Below are 14188 nucleotides of genomic sequence, written 5' to 3'. Positions count from 1 at the left end.
TGGTGATGGTAGCAGTAGTAATGGCAGCAACAGTAACGGCATCGGTAGTAGTATGAGTAGGAGTGGCTGTGGCAGAGCACTACCAGTTCACAAGTGACACGTGATGATAAGCTAACCCTAGTCGATGTCTGACATTCAACACTAGCTTCAGCCGTTTATTTGTTGCTGGTTGTGAAGAGTATTCATCACAAGCATATATGTGTACCTCCATGCCTTACAAAACTTTGTGACAGAGTATGATGCGGAAACAAACGTTGCGAAGGTATACATGGTCGTGTTGTTTGATGATGCTTCAATCGATGTACATATGCGCAGAACCCACACTCAGACATATACGAAACATTAGTCACGGATGGGAGAATTCACACTTCACACATGATAACCGTATTGATCTGAAACTGCATGTTACTTGGGGCGTTGCTCATGAAAAAATAACCAGGAGTTGGTTCCCACATATATCTGCGTTGTGTGAGGATGGAGATGGAAGGCGTTATCAATAAACTGTTATCAGTTCGAAGTATTGGTGATTGATCCCTGCGCAGACACGCTAGAGCGGATCGTCAATATCTAACCGAAAACAGATGTTAAAACTACGAGCCAGCATCTTGGTTTGTTGCGCAATGACCTCAAATGGAATAATGCATTTCAGTGCTGAAGAATTTTATGTCGATTCATTTCATGCAGTCACATAATATTCGATACTGTTATTTACCGATCTTGTAACTGTTCAAACACAACGTATATATTTACATAATCTATTGAATACATGTGAATGTATGTGGGACTCTAAATGTACTTTTGAATAGAGTATTATTCAAAGCAACCTGTATCAATGTCTTCGTTCAACCTTGAAACTGTTCACATTGTCAATATGCATATGACGTCGAGTTATTTTCCCGAAGCAACTCCACTGCGATATCGAAAGTTTTTTCCAAGTCGTGGTGTTAGTTAAACGTATTCACAATCGTCATAACAACTGAAGGTATTTACCATCGAGATGTCACTTGTAAGTATTTACCTTCGTGATGTCTGTCATCGTCGTGATGCCACATCAGTGTCTTCACCATCGTTATGTCAATTGAACGTATTTACCATTGTGATGTTGCTTGAACATTTACACCATCTTGACGTCAATTTAGAGTAGTTTCAGTTTCGTTGTAGGTATTTGCTATCGTCATGTCCGTTGTAGGTATTTACTATCGTCATGTCCGTTGTAGGTATTTATCATCGTCATGTCCGTAGTAGGTATTTGCAATCGTCATGTCCGTTGTAGGTGTTTACCATCGTCATGTCCGTTGTAGGTATTTACCATCATCATGATCGTTGTAGGTATTTACCATCATCATGATCGTTGTAGGTATTTACCATCATCATGATCGTTGTAGGTATTTACCATCATCATGATCGTTGTAGGTATTTACCATCATCATGATCGTTGTAGGAACTTTTTACCATCATCATGATCGTTGTAGGTATTTACCATCATCATGATCGTTGTAGGTATTTACCATCATCATGATCGTTGTAGGTATTTACCATCATCATGATCGTTGTAGGTATTTACCATCATCATGATCGTTGTAGGTATTTACCATCATCATGATCGTTGTAGTATTTTTGATCGTTGTAGGTATTTACCATCATCATGATCGTTGTAGGTATTTTCGTCCATTTCATCATGATCATAGGTATTTACCATCATCATGATCGTTGTAGGTATTTACCATCATCATGATCGTTGTAGGTATTTATCATCATCATGATCGTTGTAGGTATTTACGTCATGATCGTAGTAGGTATCATCATGATCGTTGTAGGTATTTACCATCATCATGATCGTTGTAGGTAGGTTTACCATCATCATGATCGTTTGTATTTACCATCATCATGATCGGTTGTAGGTATTTACCATCATTATTTACTATCGTCATGATCGTTGTAGGTATTTACCATCATCATGATCGTTGTAGGTATTTACCATCATCATGATCGTTGTAGGTATTTACCGTTGTAGGTATTTACATCATCATGATCGTTGTAGGTATTTACTATCGTCATGATCGTTGTAGGTATTTACCATCATCATGATCGTTGTAGGTATTTACCATCATCATGATCGTTGTAGGTATTTACCATCATCATGATCGTTGTAGGTATTTACTATCGTCATGATCGTTGTAGGTATTTACTATCGTCATGATCGTTGTAGGTATTTACTATCGTCATGATCGTTGTAGGTATTTACCATCGTCATGATCGTTGTTACTATCATACCATCATCATGATCGTTGTAGGTATTTACTATCGTCATGATCGTTGTAGGTATTTACCATCATCATGATCGTTGTAGGTATTTACCATCATCATGATCGTTGTAGGTATTTACCATCGTCATGATCGTTGTAGGTATTTACTATCGTCATGATCGTTGTAGGTATTTACTATCGTCTGATCGTCATGATCGTTGTATCGTAGGTATTTACTATCGTCATGATCGTTGTAGGTATTTACTATCGTCATGATCGTTGTAGGTATTTACTATCGTCATGATCGTTGTAGGTATTTACTATCGTCATGATCGTTGTAGGTATTTACCATCGTCATGATCGTTGTAGGTATTTACTATCGTCATGATCGTTGTAGGTATTTACTATCGTCATGATCGTTGTAGGTATTTACTATCGTCATGATCGTTGTAGGTATTTACTATCGTCATGATCGTTGTAGGTATTTACTATCGTCATGATCGTTGTAGAGGTTTACCATCGTCATGATCGTTGAAGGTGTTTACCATCGTCATGTCCGTGGTAGGTGTTTAGTATGGTCATGTCCGTGTTACGAATTACCAACACGATGTTCATTGTTGACATATGCATGGGTAATATTGATTGTGGTTATTTAGACTGTGATGTCTGTTGTAGCCTAAGAGATTTACCATTGCAAAATCGGAATCTGTTTTACTACTAAGATGTGGGTTGGCAAAACCTAGATGACGGATAACAGTCTAGCTGTCTGTTTAAACCTCTTACTACTGTGGGGCGGTGGGGTAGCCTAGTGGTTAAAGCGTTGGCTCGTCACGCCGAAGACCCGGGTTCGAATCCCCACATGGGTACAATGTGTGAAGCCCATTTGTGGTGTTCCCCCGCCGTGATGTATCTAATATTGCTAAAAGCGGCGTAAAACCGAACTCAGTCAGTCAGTCTTACTACTGTGCTTATCAGTACATTACACATCAAGGTATCATGAGTGCAAGTTGTGTTAGTTAACTCATGTTAATACAGTACTACTTCCACGGGGACACCAGCACAAAATTCACTTCGATAGATGGGCATGTCTACCCCAATACTTATCTCTTCCTATTATATACACTACCTATCTGTGAAGGGTTTAGCTGGCAATAGAGAACCCCTCTCTATTATCCATCTCAGTCTCGACAGTGTATATCTGTATAAAGTTTCTATCGAAAACAGGTATTTCTTGCATTGTTTGCAGCATAAACCGCCTCGATACTGTTGTCATCAAAGACATGTAAATATTCCACAGACATGTAGGCCGTATGGTAATTCGTGTGTTGGTTTATTCCTGCACAGTAATTGCATGTTCTTTTTGGTACTGTTATTGACACACATGCCGTCAGAACTGTTACAAGACAAAATTATTGAACATAAGTGAAACGTGTCAGTGTTATGTTGATGCAGTTGTGAAAGGTATATTAATCATTACTTGTACATTACTGCAAATGCTTTTATTATATTCTTCCACATATGACGGACATTCCAAAAACACGGCCCGGTTCTATACCAAGGTGATCTGACGGTAGAGGTCCTTCACTCGCTATGCACGCGTGACTCAAGCTCAGTCACACAAGTGCTTCCTTCACACAACTCACCTCTTGAAAAGCTTTTACCGTAAAGCACATCTGCTTGAGTAGACTGTTTCTATTTTTAGATCAATAAAACGTCTGTTGTTGTCGCTGCACGTGAGTTGAGAGCAACTTTGACATGCGCACAGGTGTGGGTAAACAACGAAAGGTAACTTATAGTTGTTCAGCCTCAGACGAAACCTAAATTGAGCACTGACTCCTGCCATAAAGATCCTTAATGGAAAACGACCGACACAATCAAATAGCAGTTGACGTGGTTGTTTAGAGTTGGGCTGGTATGAATTTTAAGTGTTTTGCATTAACATTCTTGTCGAGTTAACCAACATACATGCTAAAAATCAATAGTCGTAGGATATAGGAAAGTCAGAATCGATTTCAATTTCCTTTACAAACTAACACGTTACAATGAAAATGAAAGACACATATCTTCCATAAATATAATACTTATGTCATGAAATCAGGACTATAGCATGAGTCTGTAATTATGATTATACCAGGTGCACCATCATAAACACACGCAAAGGCAAGTCACATGACCTCGGAAAAAACGCAGGAGAGTATTATGCAAATCATAACAGGAAATTACACTGGACATCGGTTTGTCACCGGTGCGTCTACATTTATATTTTCGATATCTTTTTAATTACTAAGGCCTTTAATGTTATTTGATGTTCAGTTGGGTCGGTTTGAATAGTTCTGGAGATAAGGGGATATATTTTACTATTAGAAAGTTGAAATCATCACTCTTTTGAAACAGTCCAGGTTGTTGTTTTTGTCATTCTGAAAGTGTAAGCGCATAGACCTAAACGTGGAAACTTTTTAGGTCAGGTGGGTAAATCTGTGGAAGCAAATTGATTATTTCACCATTATTGAAGGATCTTAGATCATCCATATATACAAAAACTTTGGTAAAATTCCATGGGCAATATGCCCTGTTTGACGGCACCAAATGGCACAGAAAGTCAGAAATGCATGAGCAAACAGTTCAGTATGAAGGGGAACACGATTGGTGCTTTTGAAGAGGCCTACTTCATGCCTCTGTGTCCCATCCCTAAATTACACACATGTATGCCATTATTAACATGTCATATATATAACTTGAGAGGACATTTGCTCTAATTTTGACAAATTGACCTGAACTTTTATAGATGAATATCTAACTACCTCCATGGTCAATAACGAGGGGTACAAATGCCCTGAATGTCAAGAAAAGAAGTCTTTCCCTAAGTTTGTCGTGTTGGATGCCGGCGTACAAAGTTGAAAATTCAAATATTTTGACAATCTCAGTTTTGACTCATAATATATACTGAGGGGAAAAATATGGGATCACATGAAAGCACAAGTGTTCCTTAATTTTTCCAGGTTTCTTCACAAGCGTTGTATCGCATAACTTGTGAAGAAACCTGGAAACAAGTAAAGGAACACTTGTGCTTTCATGTGATCCCTTATTTGTTCCCTCAGTATATGTTCCAGTGTTTTGGGTAACAGTTAACTTGTTTTCGCATGTTTTTATTACTTTTATGTATCATGAAACGTTTCACTTTAACTTATTTTTACTCGACGCCAATTGATGATTTGTTGCCCTTTGACTTCGTAATGCCATATCGATCTAAGTATAGTTTTAGAGTTCACTAATTTCATTCAACAACGGTTAGTAGTTCACGGTTGACCTGCTACCCTTGGAAAACAATGGGATTATTCTTTTGTCTCCATGTAATGAACTGTTTTAATGTGAGTAATCCGTTTTCGTAAAACAGTCCTATTACACTTGTGGTATCCGGAGAATTGTTACAGGGCGAAACATATTTACACTTTACACCGTTGTACTCTCACTTAAATATCCCGGATTAACCCCTTTTTCGGGAAAAAAGAACCACATATATTCAGCAATTATAGTTTCAGTATTTATAGACGATCCAATTTGTAATAAGCTTTCCTGATCACAGGGGTCTGTGTCGAACGTGTTGGGTGCGTTACCAGGTATTGGGTGTAACACATGTTGTATAAGCTTCCAGCGGTGACTGAGCGGGTTAGGTGGCTGACTTTGTGTGAGGGTGTGGGTTCGAATCCCGATGTGACTCGACCCAACAAAAGTACTCGAATCTGTACTTTACTGGGAAAGTGTAATCCCCAATATAACATATGTTACATTTGACCACTTTCTAAATGGATTGTGTATTCAAAGTATTTGGCGAACGAGCATCATATGTATTGATAAATACTTAAGTCTTTTGTTTTCCAACCTTACTCGAGATCGATCGCTTTGAAAGTTCAGTGTATTGGGGTCATGGAAATCGATAACGTCACTGTCCTGAGTATATATTAAAAGTTACTTGGAGTAACAACACCTGAGTGGATGATAATATAGTAAAGAGTTATCGAACTTTATACTGGCCTACTCCGGTTTTAGCAATATTCCAAGATACCAGGACGGGGGACACCAGAAATACGCTTCATACGCTGTACTCGTGTGGGGAATCGAACCCGGTGACGAGCGAACGCTTTAACCATTAGGCTACCCATCGCTCTTCTTACCGAAGAGGGCGGTGGGGTAGTCTAGTGGTTAAAGCGTTGGCTCGTCACGCCGAAGACCCGGGTTCGAATCCCCACATGGCTACAATGAGTGAAGCCCATTTCTGGTGTCCCCCGCCGTGATATTGCTGGAATATTGCTAAAAGCGGCGTAAAACCAAACTCAGTCAGTCAGTCTTACCGAAGACTATTACCACTGTGTTGAATACTAACACTTAACCATGAGTTATATACAACTTGATAGCCCGTTAAATTAAACTACTCTTCCTCGTACAGAGTACACAGACCACTAAACCCCATCACGGTATTTGTCTCCATCCATACATATGCATCTTACCGCATTCTTCCTCAAACCTTATCCAAGTCTACCTTATAAGTGTAGCATCATATAACAGCTCTAGCGTCCACCAATGAGAGCTTGCTTAAGCCAAGTCTCCCTTTAACAATTTAGGAATTGACCATTCCGCTGTAACGTGCCAGACCACTGTGCCAGACGGGTATGGTCAGGACCTCAGTTAATGTTGTGGCGAAATGGGTTTTAACATCGCGTTCATGATTATTTCACTGGTGTTTTTACGAGATCAGTCCACCATTAACATCTGAAAACTATCCCGTTGACTGTACTACGCTTCCATGTACAGCTTAAACAGGCGTAGGTAGACGTGTACAGTACTGAGCAACCTTCACGATAATCACACGCTAAAGGCGGTCTTAAGTGCATGACCGTTATTGCTTGGATTATAATAAATATCGATCTTATAGGCTCCAGGTGAACTTACTGACGCCCATATTGACAAAGCGTATAGAACGGTATAGCCGGATACAATGTGTTTTAATAACCAGTTATTTGCTCATGAATTGTTAAAGCATTATTATAAGGAGAAAGGATATGAGCTTTGACAAAGTTAGAGGGGCACGCATATGGAATCTTTGGTGTTTCTAAGTATCCATGTTCTGCAGCCTCGGGGTCTAAGGGGGGCAGTGCAAGTGGATTGTTACATAACAACCGGTAAAACAAAGTCTATTTGTCTCTTTGTTTTGAAACTAGTCTTAAAGACAACACAATTTCTGTCACCGTATTTCAGACCCTTCGGTCCACAAAGGTTTTCTTCCAATCTGTACTCTACTCACTTGGGTCGAGACAAAGGTCTTTCGGAATTCTACCCACTTGGATCGGTGTGAAGGTGTCCTTATCTTTCTGAATTCCACCCAAGTGTGCACTGTAATAATGCAAAAATAGTTCATGTTGCCTTTCTACTATGCATGAGTATCATCGTCGAAAACTTAATGCGCACTGGTTTGTATTAGAATCATAGTGAGTGAGTTTAGTTTTACGCCGCTTTTAGCAATATTCCAGCAACATCACGACAGGGGACACCAGAAATGGGCTTCACACATTGTACCAATGTGGGGAATCGAACCCGGGTCTTCGGCGTGACGAGCGAACGCTTTAACCACTAGGCTACCCCACCGCCTATTAGAACCATAGATATATACGGGTTATAATAATACTCACAGAAGCAGAAGCATTTCCAGGTTGCTGAATTATAGAACCGATATTATGAATAAATAGATACAGATTATGTAATTTAAATCTGTCACATGTTTGGTGCGTATGTGCCAAAGAAACGTACAAAATGCAGACATTTGCGTTCATTCCATCCCAGATGATGTTTTCCACCTGCAGATATACAGCCACCGACTACATGAACTGCAGTTAATAGGGCAATTGTATCGTTAGTTCAGAGCGGCGGGTTAACCAATTCATATCAACCCAGTCGACTGCTAGAACTGATCCCAGTCGCCATTAGCAAGGATGTCACTGCTAGATTACACCGACATGAGATTATGTCTGCCGTTGATGTCACCAACGTTTCGAAGCCCAGAAAGACATTGTACAAATTGCCAGAACTATAATAGAAGACTTGTCCATCTTCCAATGTAAACTCTTCTAGTTCTGTGGCAATGCACACGACAGCTATATATATTTAATTACATCTTATAGAACCAACTTCTTTCTATGATCGTGGAACAGCAGAGTCCATTGTTTGATTCCAAGTCCATCATGAGCACGTGGCTATGAAGCCTTGCCTTGAATGTTGTAACAAATACGACAGAGCTGATATTAGTTGGCTCATGGATGAGTGATATGTCATAAATGACGAACGTTATGGTTGAGTAAATATAAGTCAGATGTATATTGCCCGAGTTGATTGTGTTAGTTGAATATTGGCCAGGATATATAAATGCAACTCAATATTGACCAAGTGTAAGGTATCAGTATCTCGGTCAGGTATATAGAGACACTATATCATCCAGGTGTATGTGTCATCAATATTTCATCAGTTTTCGGACAGGTGTATAGAGCCACACTGTATATCATCCAGGTGTATAGATACACTATATCATCCAGGTGTATGTGTCATCAATATTTCGGCCAGGTGTATAGAGCCACACTGTATATCATACAGGTGTATGTGTCATCAATATTTCGGCCAGGTGTATAGAGACACACTGTATACCACCCAGGTGTATGTGTCATCAATATTTCGGCCAGGTGTACAGAGACACACTGTATATCATCCAGGTGTATGTGTCATCAATATTTCGGCCAGGTGTATAGAGACACACTGTATATCATACAGGTGTATGTGTCATCAATATTTCGGCCAGGTGTATAGAGACACACTGTATATCATACAGGTGTATACACACTATACCAGGTGTATGTGTCATCAATATTTCGGCCAGGTGTATAGAGACACACTGTATATCATCCAGGTGTATGTGTCATCAATATTTCGGCCAGGTGTATAGAGACACACTGTATAGCATCCAGGTGTATGTGTCATCAATATTTCGGCCAGGTGTATAGAGACACACTGTATATCATCCAGGTGTATGTGTCATCAATATTTCGGCCAGGTGTACAGAGACACACTGTATATCATCCAGGTGTATGTGTCATCAATATTTCGGCCAGGTGTACAGAGACACACTGTATAGCATCCAGGTGTATGTGTCATCAATATTTCGGCCAGGTGTATAGAGACACACTGTATAGCATCCAGGTGTATGTGTCATCAATATTTCGGCCAGGTGTATAGAGACACACTGTATATCATACAGGTGTATGTGTCATCAATATTTCGGCCAGGTGTATAGAGACACACTGTATATCATCCAGGTGTATGTGTCATCAATATTTCGGCCAGGTGTATAGAGACACACTGTATATCATACAGGTGTATGTGTCATCAATATTTCGGCCAGGTGTATAGAGACACACTGTATATCATACAGGTGTATAGGCACACTATACCAGGTGTATGTGTCATCAATATTTCGGCCAGGTGTACAGAGACACACTGTATGGCATCCAGGTGTATGTGTCATCAATATTTCGGCCAGGTGTACAGAGACACACTGTATATCATCCAGGTGTATGTGTCATCAATATTTCGGCCAGGTGTATAGAGACACAGTGTATATCATCCAGGTGTATGTGTCATCAATATTTCGGCCAGGTGTACAGAGACACACTGTGTAGCATCCAGGTGTATGTGTCATCAATATTTCGGCCAGGTGTACAGAGACACAGTGTATATCATCCAGGTGTATGTGTCATCAATATTTCGGCCAGGTGTATAGAGACACAGTGTATATCATCCAGGTGTATGTGTCATCAATATTTCGGCCAAGTGTATAGAGACACACTGTATATCATACAGGTGTATGTGTCATCAATATTTCGGCCAGGTGTATAGAGACGCTGTGTATTAACCAGATTTAATGGTCATCGTATTGAGACCAGGTGTATCGAGACACACTGTATATCATCCAGGTGTAGACGTAATAAATATTTCGGCCAGATGTATAGAGACACGCTGTATATTAAGCAAGTGTAAAGGTCATCTGTTTCTCTGCCATGTGTATAGAGACCTGCTATATATTAAGCAGGTTTGAAGGTCATCTGTATCTCGGCCAGGTATATAGAGACACACTGTATGTTGAGCAGGTGTAAAGGTCATCAGTATCTCGGCCAGGTATATAGAGACACACTGTATGTTGAGCAGGTGTAAAGGTCATCTGTATCTCGGCCAGGTATATAGAGACACACTGTATTGAGCAGGTGTAAAGGCGATCTGTCTCTCGGCCAGGTATATAGAGACACACTGTATATTGAGCAGGTGTAAAGGTCATCTGTATCTCGGCCAGGTATATAGAGACACACTGTATATTGAGCAGGTGTATAGGTCATCGGTATCTCGGCCAGGTATATAGAGACACACTGTGTATTGAGCAGGTGTAAAGGTCATCTGTATCTCGGCCAGGTATATAGACACACTGTATATTAAGCAGGTGTATAGGTCATCTGTATCTCGGCCAGGTATATAGAGACACACTGTATATTGAGCAGGTGTAAAGGGCATCAATATTTCGCCAGATATATAGTGACACACTGTATATTGAGCAGGTGTATAGGTCATCTGTATCTCGGCCAGGTATATAGAGACACACTGTATATTGAGCAGGTGTAAAGGTCATCTGTATCTCGGCCAGGTATATAGAGACACACTGTATATTGAGCAGGTGTAAAGGGTCATCTGTATCTCGGCCAGGTATATAGAGACACACTGTATATTGAGCAGGTGTATAGGTCATCTGTATCTCGGCCAGGTATATAGAGACACTCTGTATATTAAGCAGGTGTAAAGGTCATCGGTATCTCGGCCAGGTATATAGAGACACACTGTATATTGAGCAGGTGTAAAGGGCATCGGTATCTCGGCCAGGTATATAGAGACACACTGTATATTGAGCAGGTGTATAGGTCATCTGTATCTCGGCCAGGTATATAGAGACACACTGTATATTGAGCAGGTGTAAAAAGGTCATCTGTATCTCGGCCAGGTATATAGAGACACACTGTATATTGAGCAGGTGTAAAGGCGATCTGTCTCTCGGCCAGGTATATAGAGACACACTGTATATTGAGCAGGTGTAAAGGTCATCTGTATCTCGGCCAGGTATATAGAGACACACTGTATATTGAGCAGGTGTAAAGGTCATCTGTATCTCGGCCAGGTATATAGAGACACACTGTATTGAGCAGGTGTAAAGGCGATCTGTCTCTCGGCCAGGTATATAGAGACACACTGTATATTGAGCAGGTGTAAAGGCTCATCGGTATCTCGGCCAGGTATATAGAGACACACTGTATATTGAGCAGGTGTAAAGGCGATCTGTCTCTCGGCCAGGTATATAGAGACACACTGTGTATTGAGCAGGTGTAATGGTCATCGGTATCTCGGCCAGGTATATAGAGACACACTGTGTATTGAGCAGGTGTAAAGGTCATCTGTATCTCGGCCAGGTATATAGAGACACACTGTATATTGAGCAGGTGTATAGGTCATCTGTATCTCGGCCAGGTATATAGAGACACACTGTATATTGAGCAGGTGTAAAAAGGCGATCTGTCTCTCGGCCAGGTATATAGAGACACACTGTGTATTAAGCAGGTGTAAAGGCGATCTGTATCTCGGCCAGGTATATAGAGACACACTGTATATTGAGCAGGTGTAAAGGTCATCGGTATCTCGGCCAGGTATATAGAGACACACTGTGTATTAAGCAGGTGTAAAGGTCATCGGTATCTCGGCCAGGTATATAGAGACACACTGTATATTGAGCAGGTGTAAGGCTCATCGGTATCTCGGCCAGGTATATAGAGACACACTGTATATTGAGCAGGTGTAAAGGTCATCGGTATCCCGGCCAGGTATATAGAGACACACTGTGTATTAAGCAGGCGTAAAGGTCATCGGTATCTCGGCCAGGTATATAGAGACACACTGTGTATTAAGCAGGCGTAAAGGTCATCGGTATCTCGGCCAGGTATATAGAGACACACTGTATATTAAGCAGGCGTAAAGGTCATCGGTATCTCGGCCAGGTATATAGAGACACACTGTGTATTAAGCAGGTGTAAAGGTCATCGGTATCCCGGCCAGGTATATAGAGACACACTGTGTATTAAGCAGGCGTAAAGGTCATCGGTATCTCGGCCAGGTATATAGAGACACACTGTGTATTATGCAGGTGTAAAGGTCATCGGTGCAGGTGTATAGGTCATCTGTGTGTTGACTAAGTGTAAATGATGTCTGTATGATGAAGACGGGTATCTTGACAACGGGTGAACATACAATATTCATTTATCTGTGGTCAAATGTTCTAACAATAGTAGTGCGATGACGAATGTGACCTCCAATTGTTGAGTTAGGCGTTAAACAACAAACGAGCGCTCGAATCCTGTACTCGCCATATTTTGTTGTCAGGCTCGTCAGCACTGTACCCATGCTTGTGGGATTTCCCGACAGCGGTAAACGTCTGAGTCTTAATCCCACATTTATAAGCTGACATAAGGGGATACTGTTCAAAGTGGCTATAAATCCAACTCACTTACCGAACAGATATCTACCTCTTCGCTTTGATAACATAATACGAATGTATGAACTATTTTCATGTACAATATCTCCTTACGAGTTATCAATACAAATAAACTGTGTACTTAGTAAAGCGAGATTTGGTTCCCAAAATATATATACACTCTCTTCAGCTAATATTGTGCATATGATGCATCCCTGCATGTAGTGCATTCCACGACACTCATTCGGCAATGCGGAATGCCATAGAGAAATCGGGCATTGTTGTATAGGGTCTCGGTGCCTGTGTCCGGTAATGAAGATTGGCTGTGCGCATTATATCGGCAGCTCTCTTGGCGCACCTATCTAATACTCCGCTTACTCCTAAACACTAAGCCCCAGTATTGTCCCTGATGTGACGGACTTGGCTCGGCCTCCTCCAGGAAGGTGTCGGGCACATCAGTACCCAGTCACAAGCTGGCTTCATCACGCACATGGCTCCTTTCTTATTGTATAATGGCGTAATACTGGCCTGAAGCCTTCGCTCCGGCTGTAGTGTTGCTCTGCTTCTATTGTATGCAGAGTGCGTGGCAGTGTATCTGAGACAGGTTCCACGCTCGGCTTTCAACAACACTTGCATTTAAGCATACATCTCGCATCCCCACGGAAAATCTCGCTCCAGATTGGCCGCTTGAAATTCCATGAAAGTCCTTGATATCAACTGATGTGTTTAGCAATCGTCCAGATCAATGGCATCATTCACAAATACTGAATAAAATCAGATGCTTTCCCATCTGTAAATTTAAAAATCGTGACTGACTAAAGCATATGGTGCATATGTATGTAGTTTCATTTTACCAGTCTCTGATTGAACATAAAGGTGAAGGTCACAAATAAATGATCTGTTGTTGCCCTTGGTTGCCGCACACCGCCTCGCATAAACCACTGATTACAAAACAAGTTAAATAATAAAAGAAATCTGTCATTGTCAAAGCTTATTAACGGCAGTATGTTGGTCACCTTGATATGCCATTCAGCTGAATGTTTGTATCACTGCCCTCTACTATTCTGCACGCTGTTGGCCTAACTATTGAATAATGTATATTGATTATCAATACGCTGTGACTCGAGTCTGGACAGCCTACTCGAGGTCAATATTCCTTGGGCTTGGATCCATCGTCCTCCGACTAGACGATGCGCAACAATACTATCATTATTACAAATTGATTGCTAGAAAGGGGTCGAATTTGGAAATATGCAAGTCGGATGTTTATGTTCAGTATCAGCTGGTTGTAAACTCCGTACATCCCATGACACAACATCTGTTGTACACATCTCATCAGCGC

General features: G+C 40.9%; 1 protein-coding gene across 1 annotated transcript in view; it reads left to right on the top strand.

The window, feature by feature from the left end:
- The window catches only part of LOC124291284 (neo-calmodulin-like), an 85397-nt gene that overhangs the window by 58078 nt on the left and 13131 nt on the right, over window positions 1-14188 (top strand). The window lies entirely within an intron of this gene.

This window comes from Haliotis rubra, unplaced genomic scaffold (assembly GCF_003918875.1).
Source record: "Haliotis rubra isolate DU_JTF1 unplaced genomic scaffold, ASM391887v1 Scf49, whole genome shotgun sequence".
In the NCBI taxonomy this organism is placed as follows: domain Eukaryota; kingdom Metazoa; phylum Mollusca; class Gastropoda; order Lepetellida; family Haliotidae; genus Haliotis; species Haliotis rubra.
This window is presented reverse-complemented; position numbering and strand designations above follow the sequence as displayed.